Here is a 21,137-nt window from a genome sequence, read left to right on the forward strand (position 1 = left end):
TCCACTATATGCTAAAATGAATTAATTCCAAATGACATGTATTATTTTATACAGAGAATGATGCTTATTTTAAGTCTAAGGTTATAAGATTAAAGGGATATAATCAAAGCTTGTTCGTTAAATTGAAAGTACCTCCAGATTTATTCAAGTTGGTATCCTTAGGCCTCAGTAGGCACAAGATATTATTTGCTATACTGAATCCATTCTATTATATGTGTTAATACCACACCAATATAAACATATTTAAGACAAATTTTAAACATACATATTTAACTTTATTTCATCATCATTTAAAGCTTGATTTTATAAAACAAAAAAATTAAGAGTTCTGTATCACAGGAATTTAAACAGTGGCAATACACATAGCTTTGTAGGTTCGAGTTCTACAACAAATCAAAATCAAATAATTGGAAGTGTTTTCAATATGGAAAATATACAAATGAAATAAATGGCAGAGACCTATTATGAGCAATGTTTCATTACTTGCAGGTTGTCATTAGATAATTTCAGAATCTAAACAAAGACTCTCAATATTCATACTTCTGTTGCTGTATTTTACATTTAATATCTCCCTACCTATAATCCAGAGGCAAAGTCCTTGACCAAAAGGTCTGATTTAAGAAGGCATTTAGTTTTATGGCAAAAGTTATCCATCTACAGTTACCACTTTCAAGGAATTGACAACAATGCTGATGTGATCTGCTAGTTCCCTTTTGAACAATGTGCAATAATTTATGCCAACCCTGTATCAAGTCATACAGGTAACAAAAAATGGGACAATTATGCACAGTTCAATAGATGTATAATGTTAAGTTTCCCCAGTCTAAAAATTAACCAGTGATACAAAATTTATCAACTATAGTTGACTTGGTTTCAGGAAAACCGCATCTGAGAACTACAAGAACATCACTGTCCTAATCTCATCCTCAGTCACTGGTCGGAATTTTATAGGCCACCATGCTATTTACTTTGTGGATAGTAGTAGTAAATGAATGAAGACAGACTTCCTCAGAATTGGTAATAAACTGTGGTCCCGACTCTTCCCATTATTCAAGTACAACCAAATCTTTGTATAAATCAGTAGGTCAAATGAACCTAAATTGGGGATAAGATCATTAAAGTACAATTAGTTTTTGAAAGGTACAATTATCCTTCCTCTCTCCCTCACATGTGAGCCACCTATCATGTCAGAAAAGCTAGTTTGGCTTGATCTCTAATCAGTTATATTAGCTAATTGCTTTTCTTCAATGGAAATTTTAGTACAGAAAATACTGTACTCCTTTTTACTTAATGAAAAACTCGATTGTTTTTTTTTCTTCAAAGAGAAAAGCCATTAAAGATATTTGCAGAAAGTATATAATTGATCACGAGACAGCATGAATCTAAGCCAGAGAAAAAGAACATCTTGGTTTTGTGACCGCTGTATCCCAATGCCCAGAACCATGGAAGGCATACAGTAGGCATTTAGGGTATATCTGATGAATGAAGGAGTAACTAAGCCAGAAAAGAAAGACACAGTTATACCTGTCTAAGTCTTAATTATATACAAGGAAATGTGTATAAAATAAAAGTAATGGAAGAAATTACGTCAAAATATTCAGGAGTACTGAATGAAAACTTTCATTCTTTCCCTATTCGGCACTTGTAAATAAAACACAACCAGCATCGCTTTAGATTCATGACGTTTTTCTCACTTATATACCATGACATGGATAATTAAGAAAAAACTCAACAAAACTGTTAATTCTTAAAGTAATAGCTTAATCTTTCCACAACAAATCTGAACCATCATGAAGTCATATAATACTTACAAGAGACTTCCAACAGCGGCAGAAACGTCACGGTAGCTGTGATCTGTCGGATTACGGAGAGGATCTCATCCTGGATGGCCTTCTGAGACTTTCCTCTGGGTGTGCTACTGAAGAAACCAAATGAGTTGATTCATTTTAAGTTTTAACAAGTTATTTAAAACACTGGTAAGATTATTTGTTTGATTAAATGCTTCAAAACTCAAATTAAGGAATGCATTCAAAAGGAGTTTTTAAAAAACAATTATAATTTCACTTATTATTCCAGTGATTAAGGCTGATCTTAGTATCAGGTCATTAAATAACAGATGACCAGAAAACCTGCCAAGTGCTTCAAGTCAGGAAACATTCAGCATATTGTAAAATAAAGATAACAATTAGTATCTAAGATCTTTAATTGGCATAATCATTTTGGCATTTTTAGGAATACATAAATGTCTAATTCTGTAGTGCTTCAAAGAAGATGTTATATCAAGTTGTTTTTATTATTAAACATTTTCCAGGGGAGGGGCAAGATGGCGGAAGAGTAGGGTCCCCAAATCACCTGTCCCCACCAATTACCTAGATAATCTTGAAATCATCCTGAAAATCTATGAATTCAGCCTGAGATTTAAAGAGAGAACAGCTGGAATGCTACAGTGAGAAGAGTTCGCACTTCTATCAAGGTAGGAAGACGGGGAAAAAAGAAATAAAGAAACAAAAGGCATCCAAGGGGGAGGGGCCCTGCAAGGAGCCAGGCGAAGGCCAGGGCGAGTGTCCCCAGGACAGGAGAGCCCAGGCCCAGAGAAGCAGGAGCTTCACCAATCTTCCTGGGCAGAAAGGCCTCGCAGGGAGTTGGAGCAGGACCCCAGAAAGGCGGGGATGCCCGCAGGCTCCATGGGACACTAACAGAGCAACTGCGCCCCGGGGAGAGTGTGCTGAGCTCCCTAAAGGGCTGCAGCGCAGACACGGCTGGACCCGGGAGCAGCTCACAGGGTCTAGGGCCACAGTTCCGCAGAGAGGCGGCTGTGTGGTGGGAGCACAAATCCAACAGCACAGGCCCAGGAGCACAGGGCGCCAGGGACACAGCCCAGGATCCGGCCTCCTCCCGGGACAGGCAGAGGCCAGGCGGGTCCAGGATGGGAAGGACGCTCCTGCCCCAAGCTGAGCAGATCAGCGGCCCCGACCCCGGAGCATCCAGGCCCCAGCAGATGGAGAGCTCCGTAGTAACTGCAGGAGCTGACTCCAGGGCTCCAGAGCAGGCCGCTGCCACTGCAGGTGTTTCTTCTGGGGCCTCAAGGGGTAAACAAGCCCCTCTGAGCCCTGCACCAGGCAGGGGGTAGAGCAGCTCCCCCAAGCGCTAACACCTGAAAATCAGCACAACAAGCCCGTCCCCTAGAGACCAACTAGACGGACAAGTTCCAGGGGAAGTCAAGGGACTTAAAGTATACAGAATCAGAAGATACTCCCCTGTGTTTTTTGTTTGTTTGTTTGTTTTTGTTTTTTGTTTTTTGTTTTTTTTGTTTTTGTTTTTGTTTTTTGTTTTTCTGTTTTTTGTTTTTTTTTTTGCTTTTTGAATTTTATTTGTTTCCCTTGGCCTTTTTTTCCCTTCTTTTTCTTTCTTTTTTTCCTCTTTTTTTCTTCCTTTTTTCGTTTTTCTTTTTCTCTTTTCTTTCCTCCTTTCTCTCTTCTCAATTTCTCCTTTTCCCAATTCACCTTGTTTTTGGCCACTCTGCACTGAGCAAAATGACTAGAAGGAAAACCTCACCTCAAAAGAAAGAATCAGAAACAGTCCTCTCTCCCAAAGAGTTACAAAATCTGGATTAGAATTCAATGTCAGAAAGCCAATTCAGAAGCACTATTATACAGCTACTGGTGGCTCTAGAAAAAAGCATAAATGACTCAAGAGACTTCATGACTGCAGAATTTAGACCTAATCAGGGAGAAATTAAAAATCAATTGAATGAGATGCAATCCAAACTAGAAGTCCTCACAACGAGGGTTCATGAGCTGGAAGAACGAGTGGGTGACATAGAAGACAACAAAGAGGGAAACAGAGGAAAAAAGAGACAAACAATTAAAAGACCATGAAGATAGATAAACGGAAATAAACGACAGCCTGAGGAAGAAAAACCTACGTATAATTGGGGTTCCCGAGGGCGCCGAAAGGGACAGAGGGTCAGAATACGTATTTTAACCAATCATAGCTGAAAACTTTCCTAATCTGGGAAGGGAAACAGGCATTCAAATCCAGGAGATAGAGAGATAGAGAGATCTCCCCCTAAAATCAATAAAAACAGTTCAACACCTCGACACTTAATAGTTAAGCTTGCAAATTCTAAAGATAAAGAGAAGATCCTTAAAGCATCAAGAGACAAGAAATCCCTGACTATTATGGGGAAGAGTATTAGGGTTACAGCAGACCTCTCTACAGAGACCTGGCAGGCCAGAAACGGCTGGCAGGATATATTCAGGGTCCTAAATGAGAAGAACATGCAACCAAGAATACTTTATCCGGCAAGGATCTCATTCAGAATAGAAGGAGAGATAAAGAGCTTCCAAGACAGGCAGGCGCTGAGAGAATATGTGACTTCCAAACCAGCTCTGCAAGAAATTTTAAGGGGGACTCTTAAAATTCCCCTTTAAGGAGAAGTTCAGTGGAACAATCCACAAAACAAGGACTGAATAGATATCATGATGACACTAAACTCCTATCTTTCAATAGTAACTCTGAACGTGAATGGGCTTAATGACCCCATCAAAAGGCACAGGGTTTCAGACTGGATAAAAAAGCAGGACCCATCTATTTGCTGTCTACAAGAGACTCAGACAGAAAGACACCTACAACCTGAAAATAAAAGGTTGGAGAACCATATACTACTCAAAGGGTCCTCAAAAGAAAGCAGGGGTAGCCATCCTTATATCAGAAAAACTAAAGTTTTTCCCAAAGACGGTAGTGAGAGTTGAAGAGGGACACTATATCATACTTAAAGGATCTATCCAAGAAGAGGACTTAACAATCCTCAATATATATGCCCCGAATGTGGGAGCTGACAAAACTATCAATCAATTAATAACATAAATTAAGACATATTTAGATAATAATATACTTGGTGACTTCGATTTAAGGCTTTCTCCACTGGATAGGTCATCTAAGCACAACATCTCCAAAGAAACAAGAGCTTTACATGATACACTGGACCAGATGGATTTCACAGATATCTACAGAACTTTACATCCAAACTCAACTGAATACACATTCTTCTCAAGTGCACATGGAACTTTCTCCAGAATAGACCACATACTGGGTCACAAATCGGGTCTGAACTGATACCAAAAGATTGGGATCATCCCCTGTATATTCTCAGACCATAATGCCTTGAAATTAGAACTAAATCACAACAAGAAGTTTGGAAGGACCTCAAACACGTGGAGGTTAAGGACTATCCTGCTAAAAGATGAAAAGGTCAACCAGGAAATTAAGGAAGAATTAAAAAGATTCATGGAACCTAATGAGAATAAAGATACAATCGTTCAAAATCTTTGGGATGCAGCAAAAGCAGTCCTGAGGGGGAAATACATCACAATACAAGCATCCATTCAAAAACTGGAAGGAATTCAAATACAAAAGCTAACCTTACACATAAAGGAGCTAGAGAAAAAACAGCCAATAGATCCTACACCCAGCAGAAGAGAGTTAATAAAGATTCGAGCAGAACTCAATGAAATTGAGAACAAAAGAACTGTGGAACAGATCAACAAAACCAGGAGTTGGTTCTATGAAAGAATTAATTAAGATAGATAAACTATTAGCCAGACCTATTAAAAAGAAGAGAGAGAAGACTCAAATTAATAAAATCATGAATGAGAAAGGAGAGATCACTACCAACACCAAGGAATTAGAAACGATTTTAAAAACATATTATGAACAGCTATACGCCAATAAATTAGGCAAACTGGAACAAATGGACGCATTCCTGAAAGCCACAAACTACCAAAACTGAAACAGGAAGAAATAGAAAACCTAAACAGGCCAATAACCAGGGAGGAAATTGAATCAGTCATCAAAAACCTCCAAAGACACAAAAGTCCAGGGCCAGATGGCTTCCCAGGGGAATTCTATCAAACGTTTAAAGAAGAAACCATACCTATTCTACTAAAGCTGTTTGATAGAAAGAGATGGAGTACTTCCAAATTCGTTCTATGTGGCCAGCATCACCTTAATTCCAAAAGCAGACAAAGATCCCACCAAAAAGGAGAGTTCCAGACCAATATCCGTGATGAACATGGAAGCAAAAATTCTCAACAAGATACTAGCAAATAGGATCCAACAACACATTAAGAAAATTATTCGCCATGACCAAGTAGGATTTTTCCCCAGGACAGAAGGCTGATTCAACACTCATAAAACAATCAGTGTGATTCATCATATCAGCAAGAGAAAAACCAAGAACCGTATGATCCTCTCATTAGATGCAGAGAAAGCATTTGACAAAATACAGCGTCTATTCCTGATCAAAACTCTTCAGAGTGTAGGAATAGAGGAAACAGTCCTCAACATCTTAAAAGCCATCTACGAAAAGCCCACGGCAAATATAATTCTCAATGGGGAAGCACCGGGAGCCTTTCGCCTAAGATCAGGAACAAGACAGGGATGTCCACTCTCACCACTGCTATTCAACATAGTACTGGAAGTCCTAGCCTCAGCAGTCAGACAACAAAAAGGCATTAAAGACATTCAAATTGGCAAAGAAGAAGTGAAACTCTCCCTCTTTGCCGATGACATGATACTCTACGTAGAAACACCAAAAGCCTCCACCCAAAGATTGCTAGAACGCATACAGCAATTTGGCAGTGTGGCAGGATACAAAATCAATGCCCAGAATTCAGTGGCATTTCTATACACTAACAATGAGACTGAATAAAGAGAAATTAAGGAGTCAAACCCATTTACAATTGCACCCAAAAGCATAAGATACCTAGGAAGAAACCTAACCAAAGAGGTAAAAGATCTATACCCTAACAACTATAGAACACTTCTGAAAGAAATTGAGGAAGACACAAAGGGATGGAAAAATAGTCCATGCTCATGGATTGGCAGAATTAATATTGTGAAAATGTCAATGGTACCCAGGGCAATTTACACGTTTAATGCAATCCCTAAAAAAATACCATGGACATTCTTCAGAGAGTTAGAATAAATTATATTAAGATTTGTGTGGAATCAGAAAAGACCTCATATAGCCAGGGGAATTTTAAAAAAGAAAACCATAGCGGGGGGCATCACAATGCCAGATTTCAGTTTGTACTACAAAGCTGTGGTCATCAGGACAGTGTGGTACCGGCACAAAAACAGACACATAGATCAATGGAACAGAATAGAAAACCCAGAAGTGGACCCTGAACGTTATGGTCAACTAATATTCGATAAAGGAGGAAAGACTATCCATTGGAAGAAAGCCAGTCTCTTCAGTAAATGGTGCTGGGAAAATTGGACATCCACATGCAGAAGAATGAAACTAGACCACTCTCTTGCACCACACACAAAGATAAACTCAAAATGGATGAAAGATCTAAATGTGAGACAAGACTCCATCAAAATCCTAGAGGAGAACACAGGCAACACCCTTTTTGAACTCGGCCACAGTAACACCTTGCAAGATACATCCAGGAAGGCAAAAGAAACAAAAGCAAAAATGAACTATTGGGACTTCATCAAGATAAGAAGGTTTTGCACAGCAAAGGATACAGTCAACAAAACTAAAAGACAAGCTACAGATGGGAGAAAATATTTGCAAATGACGTATCAGATAAAGGGCTAGCATCCAAGATCTGCAAAGAACTTCTTAAACTCAACACCAAAGAAACAAACAATCCAATCATGAAATGGGCATAAGACATGAACAGAAATCTCACAGAGGAAGACCTGGACATGGCCAACATGAACATGAGAAAATGCTCCGCATCACTTGCCATCAGGGAAGTACAAATCAAAACCACCATGAGATACCACCTCACACCAGTGAGAATGGGGAAATTTAACAAGGCAGGAAACCACAAATATTGGAGAGGATGTGGAGAAAAGGGAACCCTCTTACACTGTTGGTGGGAATGTGAACTGGTGCATCCACTCTGGAAAAGTGTGTGGAGGTTCCTCAAAGAGTTAAATATAGAGCTGCCCTATGACCCAGCAATTGCACTGCTGGGGATTTACCCCATAAATTCAGATGCAATGAAATGCCGGGACACCTGCACCCCAATGTTTCTAGCAGCGATATCCACAATAGCTAAACTGTGGAAGGAGCCTTGGTGTCCATCGAAAGATGAATGGATAAAGATGTGGTTTATGTATACAATGGAATATTACTCCGCCAATAGAAATGACAAACACCCACCATTTGCTTCAACGTGGATTGAAGTGGAGGGTATTATGCTGAGTGAAGGTAAGTCAATCGGAGAAGGACAAACATTATATGTTCTCATTCATTTGGGGAATATAGATAAGAGTGAAAGGGAATATAAGGGAAGGGTCAATAAATGTGTGGGAAATATCAGAAAGGGAGACAGAACTTACTTACTCCTAACTCTGGGAAACGAACTAGGGGCGGTGGAATGGGAGGAGGGCGGGGTGGGCGTGACTGGGTGGTGGGCACTGAGGGGGGCACTTGATGGTATGAGCACTGGGTGTTATTCTGTATGTTGGTAAATTGAACACCAATAAAAATAAATTATTTAAAATAATAAAATAAACATTTTCTAAAATAGACCAAAGGCTTCAGGAACAAAGTACATTTCATTATGAGAGAGAGTTCTGAGTTTACAGGTAAGCATGCCTTGGACAATGCTAAGAATTAGCATATAATGAGGGGGCATTTCCCATCCAGAGGATCTAAGAACTTCAGTTCAGAGTGTCTTAGGAAATTCATAGCATTAAATGAAATACAGTAGAGCTGCATATCAAGCTAGGAGAACGTCTAGGATAATACTTCATGGTTAAAAGTACCTTGACACAATCCATTAAATGGGCCACCTAATACATCCTAATACACCTAATACATAGCTTACATATAGCACCATAAATACTAACGGTTGAAATTCATGGATTTTAGACTAAGGGCAGTTATGTTAAAAGTACACTATACAAGTCCATAATAGGCATGACTCTTTTGTGAGCACAGTTTGTGAGTCTTATTCTTCTCCACAGGAGATCTAACATAATTACAAACAAACTACCTTATACGAAACTAGTTCAATTTGGTTAGAACTCATTTAGTCAAGAAAACAAGTTTTGGGAAAAAAATCATGAAAATGGAAGCAGTTTAATTCATACTTACCTGTCATCTTTTGCAGTCTTGTCGCACTCAATGTCAACCTGCCACCTTTCAAGGACTTCACTGCTTTCATTATTTGAGATGAATACCACCAGCTTCTGAACTGAACACTTGTATAACCAATCTGCAATATAGAACAAGGCATCTGTTTTGGTTCACTGCATTACAAAGTAACTCTTCCCAGGTCTCACTTTCTACCCTTAGCAAATCCTACCACTGGTATTTTGGAACTCCTCCAACCTGTACAGAAAACTTGCCTCACGATAACCTAGCTCCCGTTTTCCAATTCTCAGTATCCATAGCAGATGTAGTTAGTACTGAATGCTAAGCACAGAGTAGTGAACATGCAGTATACTGTAATCCAAGGTAAATTGCAGAAGATGAGCATTAATCTAATCACTGCAGCAATGAATGTAAATTTTTAATTGTAATAAGTGCCAAGAAGGTGCAGTATGTGATCCAATGAGAGAATATAGGAAAATTTGACTCAGGGAATTCTCACTGGACTTCAGTTCTACAAGTAAATACAATTAAATATGCAAAAGGTTACAGAAAAGGGTACAGGTCTAAAATACTGGAAAGCAAAAAGTATCTGACCAGAGGATTGAAAGGGTAATACAGATACAGTTAAGAAAGGGAGAATGAACAAGGTCGGTTTGTGCAAGATACATAGGGGTCAGACCACACAAGGTCACATGGGCTAAATTAAAGAACTTATACTTCAAGTACCAGGGAAGTCATTACTGTGGCTGAAGCAGGGTGTGATGTGATTAAACTTATATTTCAGAACTATCCTTTTGGCTGTGATGTGTGGAAAGTAGAGTGGAAGTAAAGAGAGGATCTAGGGATGCTAATTGATTAGTAATTCAAGCAAGAGGTACTGAAGGCTTATAGAAGGATAAATTGGGAGAGATGGATCAGTATAGGTAGAGTGAAGAGATTTCGTGGTTAAAATTGTTAAGATTTACTGGATACTTATGAGACTAAGGAAGAGGAAATACTCAGGGATAGTTCCCAACTTTCTGGTTTATACCACTGGTTGGAAGGTTGATCCATTCATTGAGAGAAAGAGAATGGGAATGAGACATGATGCTTACAATTTTATAAGGTTCTATTTTTCTTCTTTTTTAAAGATTTTATTTATTTATTCATGACAGAGAGAGAGAGAGGCATAGAGAGAGAGGCAGAGACACAGGCAGAGGGAGAAGCAGGCTCCATGCAGGGAGCCTGATGTGGGACTCGATCCCAGGTCTCCAGGATCATGCCCTGGGCTGAAGGCAGTGCTAAACTGCTGAGCCACCCGGGCTGCCCTAAGGTTTTATTTCTAAGTCATCTCCACACCCAATGTGGGGCTGGAACTTACAACCCAAGATCAAGAGTTGCATGCTCTACTGACTGAGCCAGCCAGGACCCCCTTAAATTTAGTTTTCAAGTATCACTAGGATAGCCACATGTGGATATCAAGGGAGCCACTTACTATATGAGCAAAGAGAAGACTTGGGTTGGATGTATGTTTGTGAGTCAACTACACAAAGATTGTTAGTAAAGTTATGTATGTGTCAGAAGTCATCTTAGAGATTATAATAAGGGGACCTCTTAATGAGCCCTGAATTAATCTTGGAACTGGGGATAATATACTCAAGAATACACAGTTGTTGTTTTCTTTCAAGAGACAAAAACAATCTTGTAATATTTAGGACTTGTGGGCCCCCTAGGTCTCTTGCGTAGTCTTTTAAAAACTAGCCTTTCAAAATCTGAAAACACTCAGTTTGCAGGTAGTACAAAAATAGGCCACTTGTTGGATATGTGCCCTCAGGCTTGCCGACCCCTCAACAAAAAACAACCTTTTCTCAATTTTGGTCTGAAAAGGAAGAGATTGGGTAGTCACTTAAAGATCTGGGGTGGGTGGAAATCTTTTTCTTTTAAAACTGAAGACAAATGAAACCAATGAAAATATCTCAAAAGAAAGAAGTCAGAAATACCAGAGAAGAACTAGGGTAGAGTCCTTAAGAAGGCTAGAGGGATGGGGATTCAAAGAGATTGAACAATTTGCCTCTAAGAAGAGCAATTCCCCCATTCTAACTAAAATAAAAGGGACAAATTAAATAGGAAGGTGTACATACAACCGAGGTGAAATGTCATCAGTGTAGTCTTAAAGGAGACAACCTAAAAACCAGTAACTTAGGCAGAGTTTGCTTCTTCATCAAATTAAGGTGACATAGATTCTTAGTTACTTCTATGTTGCAGGCTAAGTAATCTGAGTATCACCCTGGGTGATTTAGCCCTGAAGATGATAAAAATATAATTAATAGAATTCTAAAAATAAAGCCTCTTGAAACAATATATATATATATATATATATATATATATATATATATATATATATATATATATATATGACTTAGGAATAAAAAAAAATACTATAATGTTTTTTTTGGTTTTTTTTGGAACTAGCTTTGGAAGGTCAAATGAGGAGCCAGGGAGAAACATCCTATAACACAGAAAAATTAGAAGTGAGAATCCTAAGTAGAGAAAAACATGGGGGAAAAAGAGAGAGAATAGATGGAGAACAAGTATTCAGGAATTTCTTGAGCTACGGAAAAACAAGGAGTGTTCAGATAGAAACGGCTAACTTACAGGCAGGATTTTAACAAAGACAAATGAAGAAAGTAAGACATTAAAAAACTTTATTGGGTACTCTATTAGTAGTATTTTTTTAAGTTTAGTTCCCAGGCTGGATCCAATTTCATTTTCTTTTATCTTAAAATAATGGTGGTTTTAAACTCCAGGCAGCTATAGAAAATATGTCATGTAAAAATATATAGTGGATTTCTCTCCAACAATAAACATCATCATAGTTATGTAAAATTCCAACTTGTTCCACCTGGCTACACGAACTGCAAAAATCACTTCAAAAAGAGTTGATAGAGATTGTTTTGTGAAGCCAGATCAGATTCCTAACATCAACGTATTTAACCCACTCAAAATGTGGTAGGGAAGAGTGGAGTTTCTTTCACTTTATTATTTGCTTCCTTCCGATGGAGAATCGCTTTATTTGAGATTGCAGTGTTTTACACCTCTTTGTATAGAGCTGAAAAATGAACACCAAGATGCCAGAAAGTACGGGTCCAAGAAGGCCTGCGAAACTCAAATTGGTTTTCAACAATTAAATACCTTTCACTTGTTCCACTACATTACTGAGTTACTTTATGAGCTCAGGATCTGTTGTTATAAGCAAGGTGAATGCGTATTTCTGCACTCTGGTAGAGGTTTCAGGTGGCCACGCTGATATAAAATGCTGTTGACGCCAAATGCTGAAAACAAAAGGAATGTTAAAGTTATTTCCACTTTGTAACTCTGGAAAATAAAACCTATTTAGATGTGGCTGCGGTTTCATTCATGGCATCAAACTGAAAAAGCCTAATGTGCGTTTGTGGGTGTCTCGCTGAAAGCAGAGTAGGTGAAAAGTGCCACTGAAAATCCTTAAAAATGTTGCTTCTAAATCAAAAGAACACGATACGTGCTTTTATGCGGAAATAAAAATGCCAAACTGCATTAACCTAGCGTCAAACTAGAACTACAAGCTCACGGTAATGCAAGCCCCAATTCAGGTTATGTGATCACAGGCTTTTGTGTCTGGATTAGCAATTGACTGATTAACCGGTCCAATGCTCCAGAGCAAGCCTCTCCCTCACTTTTCCCTCCTCTTCTCCTGCCAGAGTCTATCAGAGGGTGCAAACATGGCCTGGTCCAGGACAGAGTTTCCTAAATCCAGTCCATCGCCCTCAGTGCCGGAATCAAAGCTTGGTGGATGGGCTGTGCAAAATGTACTGGGGCTCCACCCGCTCGGGGCGGTGCCGGCCGGCTGGGCTGGGAAGCCTGTGGGATCCGCAGTTTAAAGCAAGGCTGCTGGGAGGGGCCGGCGCGAGGCAGGCCTGGGCAGCACCTGGGCTTCCCGCTGCCCCAGGAGCAAGGCGCCTAGATTAGATTCTCCAGCCAGGCGGGCGCTGGAGCAGAGCCGCCCCCACCCCCGCCCCCGCCCCCGCCTCCGTGGCCCAGGGCCTCCAGGGCCGCCGGGCCTCAGCTCTCCCCGCCCTCTGGCCTGCGGGAGCGGGACTTGCAGAAGAACTCGGCCACGATGTCCGCGCTCCCGCGCAGGGCGATGCCTTGCTCGCGGGACAGCTGCAGCGCCATGGCCAGGCCTAGGGACGAGGGAGCGCGCTGCTACCCGGCAGGCGGCGACCGCACGGGCTCCAACGGTTCCCGCCACTCGTTTGGAAAGTAACGACGCTGCTCCCCGGGGCCTTCCGCGCAGGCGCGACGAGCCTCTCAGCCCGCCCAGCGCCAGTCTCCCTGCTCGCCGGAGGGGGGGCGCCTCGCGCAGGCGCAGTGGGTAGGCGTGGTCAGGCACTTCCGGGTTGTCGGGCTCCGAAGGGTCCTGGCGGGCCCCTGTAATTGTGGTCGCGGGCAGCAGCTGAGGCGAGAGGACTGCAAAACCTGCTTTGACGCCCGCTCCCGAGGCCTGCGGACTGAGCGGCCCAGGATCCCAGCTCCTCAGTGCCAAAGCGATTGTTTCTTTTTTTTTTTTTTCAAAGCCATTTTCAAAGTGATGTGAACCCCGCGGGTTGCCTCTTAACGTGGCCCCAGGGACCCCCGCCACCTCCCCAAACTTCTGCTTAGATGCTTCCGGAGTCAGTGAAGAACCCGCCTGCGTGGCTGCCCAGCTGCAGCTTGAGAGGGCCTGGTGACTGGATCCGGGCGCAGCTTTTAAGAAATTGGGGGCGGCCGGGGTGGCCCAGCGGTTGAGGCGCCTTCAGCCTGGGCCTGACCCTGGAGCCCTGGGGTGGAGTCCCGCGTGGGGCTCCCTGCATGGAGCCTGCTTCTGCATCCGCCTGGGTCTCTGCCTCGCTCTCTTTCTCTGTGTGTCTATCATGAATAAATAAATTCTTCAAAAACAAGGGAATTGGGTTGGGGTTAAAGGGGTGAGCCGCATCTCCTGTCCTGTGCTGTCAGCGGGGAGCCGCAGGGGCTGCCTCTGCGCGCGGGAATAAGTTCCTCGGGAATAAGTTCCCCCCCAATCAGGCCCAGACACGCGGAAGAAGTTGTCAGGGAATTCTGACCCACGAATTCACTATGTTATGTTAGGATGAGAAGTTTGAAAGAGAGCGCACAATCCGTGTCAATTGCAAAAACACTGTAGTCCTTGAAGCAGCTAGAAACATTATTTGTAAAAATCAAGTCTCAAAAACTACGCACCAGACATGCTATCCTACTTGATTATATGAGAAATGCCTTAGTGTCTTACTGTCTATGATTGCATGACAAATTACCGCAAATTGATGGCTGAAGATAACACGCATTTATTATCGCCATCTGGTACATCAGGGGTTGCTGTGACACAGCTGGATGCTCTACTCAAGAGTCTCACGCAGTTGAAATACAGGTGTCTCTGCAAGTGCAATCTCATCCATTTGCATCCATCAACCCAGAAGACCCAGGGTTCTCTTCCAAGCCCCTTGGCTGTTGGCAGAATTAATAACCTTGGACTGGGGTTACTGTTGTTTTGCTCCTTGGCCAGAGGGGAGTCTTGTGCCTTTGCCAGATGGCTCTTCCATAGACTTTCTCATACTGCGAGTCTGACTTCATGGAGATCCCTTTTAAGGATTCATCTAACTGGGTTAGACCTAGTCAGTTAATTTACCCTTAGCTAAATTTTTTTTTTTTTTTACCTTTGATGAATTTAATCCGGGAAGTGAATCCTATCATATTCACAGGCTCTGGCCACACTCAAAATGAGGAGAGTATCTAAAATGTGCTCCTTGGGGGATCCCTGGGTGGCGCAGCGGTTTGGCGCCTGCCTTTGGCCCAGGGCGTGATCCTGGAGACCCGGGATCGAATCCCACATCGGGCTCCCGGTGCATGGAGCCTGCTTCTCCCTCTGCCTGTATCTCTGCCTTGTCCCCCTCTCTCTCTCTGTATGACTATCATAAAAAAATAATAATAAATTGAAAAGATTCCTTTAAAAAAATAAAAAATAAATAAAATGTGCTCCTTAGAGGATTTTTCTGCCATCTTAGAATGCTGCCTATGACAGTGTTATCAGATTTTGATCAGTTTGAAACATACCTAATAGGCCAAGTAGCCCTAAAATATTTTCCGTACACCCTTCAATCTTTTGTACCTGTGTATACACACAGGTGTGTTTAAATCACCATCTTTTCACTACTTCCACCAGGAATTTAGAGGCAGAACTCGGGCATTATACTGGTAGAGCCACATGCTCAGCTTACTACAAATAAAAATTGTTTCTCTTTCTGAGGAATTTTATATTGATACTGAGCACGTAACGAAATATTTTCTTCGGTTTCATTTTTCTGAATATGTAAATAATTGTTGGTATAATTTTGGAGATTCTAGAATTTACTTTTTTAATTTTTTTATTTAATAAATTTATTTTTTATTGGTGTTCAATTTACCAACATACAGAATAATACCCAGTGCTCATCCCGTCAAGTGCCCCCCTCAGTGCCCATCACCCAGTCACCCCCACCCCCCGCCCTCCTCCCCTTCCACCACACCTAGTTCGTTTCCCAGAGTTAGGAGTCTTTATGTTCTGTCTCCCTTTCTGATATTTCCCACACATTTCTTCTCCTTTCCCCTTTATTCCCTTTCACTATTATTTATATTTCCAAAATGAATGAGAACATACACTGTTTGTCCTTCTACGATTGACTCACTTCACTCAGCATAATACCCTCCAGTTCCATCCACATCGAAGCAAATGGTGGGTATCTGTCATTTCTAATGGCTGAGTAGTATTCCATTGTATATATAAACCACATCTTCTTTATCCATTCATCTTTCGATGGACACCGAGGCTCCTTCCACAGTTTGGCTATTGTGGACATTGCTGCTAGAAACATCGGGGTGCAGGTGTCCCGGCATTTCATTCCATCTGCATCTTTGAGGTAAATCCCAGCAGCGCAATTGCTGGGTCGTAGGGCAGATCTATTTTTAATTCTTTGAGGAACCTCCACACAGTTTTCCAGAGTGGCTGCGCCAGTTCACATTCCCACCAACAGTGTAAGAGGGTTCCCTTTTCTCCGCATCCTCTCCAATATTTGTGGTTTCCTGCCTTATTAATTTTCCCCTCTCTCACTGGTGTGAGGTGGTATCTCATTGTGGTTTTGATTTGTATTTCCCTAATGGCAAGTGATGCAGAGCACTTTCTCATGTGCATGTTGGCCATGTCTATGTCTTCCTCTGTGAGATTCCTCTTCATGTCTTTTGCCCATTTCATGATTGGATTGTTTGTTTCTTTGGTGTTGAGTGTAATAAGTTCTTTATAGATCTTGGAAACTAGCCCTTTATCTGATACATCATTTGCAAATATTTTCTCCCATTCTGTAGGTTGTCTTCGAGTTTTGTTAACTGTATCCTTTGCTGTGCAAAAGCTTCTTATCTTGATGAAGTCCCAATAGTTCATTTTTGCTTTTGTTTCTTTTGTCTTTGTGGATGTATCTTGCAAGAAGTTACTGTGGCCGAGTTCAAAAAGGGTGTTGCCTGTGTTCTCCTCTAGGATTTTGATGGAGTCTTGTCTCACATTTAGATCTTTCATCAATTTTGAGTTTATCTTTGTGTGTGGTGAAAGAGAGTGGTCTAGTTTCATTCTTCTGCATGTGGATGTCCAATTTTCCTAGCACCATTTATTGAAGAGACTGTCTTTCTTCCAGTGGATAGTCTTTCCTCCTTTATCGAATATTAGTTGACCATAAAGTTGAGGGTCTACTTCTGGGTTCTCTATTCTGTTCCATTGATCTATGTGTCTGTTTTTGTGCCAGTACCACACTGTCTTGATGACCACAGCTTTGTAGTACAACCTGAAATCTGGCATTGTGATGGCCCCAGCTATGGTTTCCTTTTTTAAACTTCCCCTGGCTCTTCGGGATCTTTTCTGATTCCACACAAATCTTAAAATAATTTGTTCTAACTCTCTGAAGAAAGTCCATGGTATTTTGATAGGGAATACATTAAACGTGTAAATTGCCCTGGGTACCATTGACATTTTCACAATATTAATTCTGCCAATCCATGAGCATGGAATATTTTTCCATCTCTTTGTGTCTTCCTCAATTTCTTTCAGAAGTGTTCTATAGTTTTTAGGGTATAGATCCTTTACCTCTTTGGTTAGGTTTATTCCTAGACATCTTATGCTTTTGGGTGCAATTGTAAATGGGATGGACTCCTTAATTTCTCTTTCTTCAGTCACATTGTTAGTGTATAGAAATGCCATTGATTTCTGGGCATTGATTTTGTATCCTGCCACGCTACCAAATTGCTCTATGAGTTCTAGCAATCTTGGGGTGTAAGCTTTTGGGTTTTCTATGTAGAGTATCTTGTCATCCGCGAAGAGGGAGGGTTTGACTTCTTCTTTGCCAATTTGAATGCCTTTAATGTCTTTTTGTTAACACTGATTTTCTAAGCACAGAGTGGGTATAAGACTGTCTACACGTCCATCACACGAAGAAGGCAAGCTGCCCAAGCACCCCACAGGATGGCTTCACTGTACACTATTGAAGGTGGATGCCTAATGATCTAGGGCAAAATGCAACAGCCACACACCAGTGACCTCTTCAGTTTCCAAAAATGCTTAGGAGCAATTCTAACTAAAAAAAACAAAACAAAACAAAACAAAACAAAACAAAAACAACAACAACTGTGGATAAATAACCTCAAGAACAAACAATTTTACATCTTAGAAGAAGGTCAAAGCAATGCATGTGTAAGTCCGGGTGACCCTCTGTTGATATTCTCAAATTAAAAAGAACTTTCAAGGTGTTACCCTCAGCCTCCTGTGCTCCTCCCTTACTTTCCCTCTAAGAGGCTTAATACTTCAGCACTTTGGACCACGAGGAGTTGAAGAGGGCACCACTCCTAGAATATGTTCTAGCTAGACAAAGGAAAGCTGGGAAGAGGTGATAAAAGAAGTTGTAAAATTGTCATCCTGGTTCTGTGACTTCTAGTGAGTGCAACCTTATAATTTCAATTTACTACTCTGACTTGTAACCAGATCACGTGACTAGGTGAGAAAAGGGTCTCTTGTTGTTATACATTCTGAGAGAAAACAAAATTTAGGGCACCAGAGAACAGGGAGTCTTTACTCTTGGTTATCGTCTGGTATGCAACATATGTTTATTGAGCGCACACCAGATGCCGAGTGCTGTGCTTGGCCCTGCTGAAGAATAGATAAAGATAGGTTAGGTCCCTTCCCCCAAGCTTGCACTCAATTCAAGAGAAAAGATGAAAATACATCACTTTGATCATACCTAGCAAACAAAGTGAGGGTTAGTGGACCAGCGGCACTGGGTCACCTGAGATTTATTAGAAATGTGAATCATCAGGCTTTACCCCAGCCCTCCTGAGTCAGAAGCTATATTTTACCAAGATCCCCAGGTAATTTTGTATGCAATCCAAAGTACTTTGAGAAGTACTAACAAATAGAACACTATTTTCTCCTCCCATGGGTCTATTATGCTGCAACGTTAAAAATGGCCACTGGCCCAGCTACATGCCAAGACCAAATGTGTATGTTCATGAAAGACAAGGAATAATTTAAATGAAATATGCCTACGAGGCTGGAGATAACAGTAGACAAGCTTAGCAGAGATGCTTTTGTTCATTTTTAGTGCTATCAGAGTATAAAAAAAGAAGACATTCTTTTATTTAGCTTGCTATTTGTAGACCACTAAAAGGTACAAGTGACCTCATTAAAGGGAAGAAAAATCTACAGTTTGAAATATGTTTCCATTAGTTTACAAGGCTAAAAAGGATAGCATCTGGAGGTTATTCAATTTTACAAAAGATTTTGTGATTTAGTGATTAAAATTCTTGTCTCCTTATCCTCTTTCTGGAATTATCATATCTCTAGGATATGTCAACAAAAGGAGACCTATCAGCTAATGAGGATTTTTTTCAAAGGACGTTTCAGTTTGCATGTAAGAAAACCAAAAGTATCAGGGTGAGTTGTGGAAGGCTACAGCATGTAATTTAAGTACAACATATGTAATATAGTATCAAAATATTTTCATATTTAAAATTTATTCGAAATTAAAAAACAGCCAATTTTTGTACTCAGTAAAGATAAACAAAACCAATTTTAAAGTGATGGCTGATATCGGCAGAAAATGTACAACAATTGCTTTGTATCACTGGACTATGAGGGAAACACCTGAGAATTATTAATGATTACTAAATTGCTCTTCACAGTGTGGAGGCCAAGAAAAATCAAAGCCTTTCCACCTCAAGTTTAGCGTTAGCACAAGTACAGCCATTTTAGGCCCCTGTGAATAAGAGCTGAACTTTATGGGAAAACTGCAGAATGTCCTCAGTGTCCTCGGCAGGTAATCCCATATCAGAAAGACAACAGAGCCCACGCCCATGGTAGAAAGTCCCATATTAGAACAAGAACAGACCCCAAGCCAAGGGCAGGAAGCCCCTATTAGAATAAGAACAGAGCTCAATGCCCTTGAAAGCCCCATATCAGAATGTAAACAGAACTTGAGAAATTCCTCCATCCCTTCTGAAAATCCCCTAGACCAGCCCATAAAAACCCAGCTGTAACCCACTTCGGGGTCCAAGTCCTTGTTCCGCTGTGTCGGGTATACTTGGACCCAAGCTCGAGCTTGCTAATAAACCCTCGTGTGCTTGCATCGTTGTCAGCTCCTCGGTGGTTTCTCGGATTCCCTATCTTGGGCACAACAACAGTACTGATTACACTTTGCACTATATTCTGCAATTAGGTAGATGTATAATTATTACACATTACCATCATATTACTATTCTTATACATTCATTCTTTATTCTTTTAGGTCCCTTAAAGAATCAATGGCATTCCTGGAAGCTAAAATAGATTTCATTTACATTAATGCAGGTTCTGATTAGTTCATGGAAAATAATTCTATGCAAGTTCCTGTATTGAATTATCCTTTATAGGTTTTTCACATGACTCTCTACTCTTTGTGTATTAGTATTTGTGGAGTGAAATGTAGTTCAAAAGAAGGAAGATGTTCTTCCTTTTATCATTTCTGACTCCTTTTTAAATGCAAGATTAATCATGTTACTCACTAAACATGACTTCTGAAAATCACATTTGGTCATTGAAGAACTATTTTTTCTCTTTTGTGGACTTCAATTCCCAATAGTGATGATATCTTACCATTTGCTGTGAGAAGGAAAACATAGCTGTGTTCCTAAAAGAAATTAAAAATATACTCTATTCTTGGTATATCACCATTAATGGGAATATAAATTTGTAAGAACATCACAAAGGCATTTGTTCTATCCAAAGTATTTGTCTTGTTTACCATGATGCTGTGGGATCCATGTTAAGAGATCCATGTTAAGGTCACATAAATGGCCTGCACCACTATAGAGTCTAACAATTGTGCTGTTGTCCCATTTACTTGGTTTGGGTGTTTAATGAGTTAACCATCACTATCTCTAAAGTATGAGGTAGGTCAAAAAATATAAATACCTTAGAAATGAAATATAAATATGTAAGCATATGTATAGGGGGAAATGTGAAAATATTTATATTTCTAGAAATGTCTATATTTATATAAAATGTATAAATGAACATAAAAATGTCAAACAGTAAGACTTTTAGTTCTAGAATATAAAAGTTCAGGTCTGTCATATTCTTTAGTTAGACACAAAGATATTTCTTCTCAAAGTAACACATTTATTGTAAAAATGCACTTTGGGTGTCATGTTCATCATGAGTGTTTCAGAATTTGAGACATATAAAAACTTTTTTTAGGTAATCTCTAGACCCAACGTGGGACTCAAACTTATAAACAACCCCAAGGTCAAAAGTCACATGCTCCACTGACTGAACCAGCCAGGCACCCTTAAAAATTAGTTTTAATAGGGTGAGTAGTTTCTTTTTTCTCAACCAGATTTTCCAATGTTTATTTCATAATCATATCCTTATAGATACAGTTACTTTTAATTACAAGAC

General features: G+C 40.4%; 1 long non-coding RNA gene across 1 annotated transcript; it reads right to left on the bottom strand.

Annotated features, from left to right (window-relative positions):
* Positions 1–253: 253 nt before the first annotated feature.
* Positions 254–13,435, bottom strand: LOC140598516 (uncharacterized). Its single transcript, XR_012000953.1, has 5 exons — positions 13,240–13,435; positions 12,293–12,432; positions 9,122–9,242; positions 1,812–1,918; positions 254–1,095 (listed from the first exon to the last, which is right to left on the bottom strand). It is a non-coding gene; the product is annotated as an uncharacterized lncRNA (long non-coding RNA).
* Positions 13,436–21,137: the final 7,702 nt, after the last annotated feature.

The sequence above is a fragment of the Vulpes vulpes genome, chromosome 4 (assembly GCF_048418805.1).
Source record: "Vulpes vulpes isolate BD-2025 chromosome 4, VulVul3, whole genome shotgun sequence".
Classification (NCBI taxonomy): Eukaryota; Metazoa; Chordata; class Mammalia; order Carnivora; family Canidae; genus Vulpes; species Vulpes vulpes.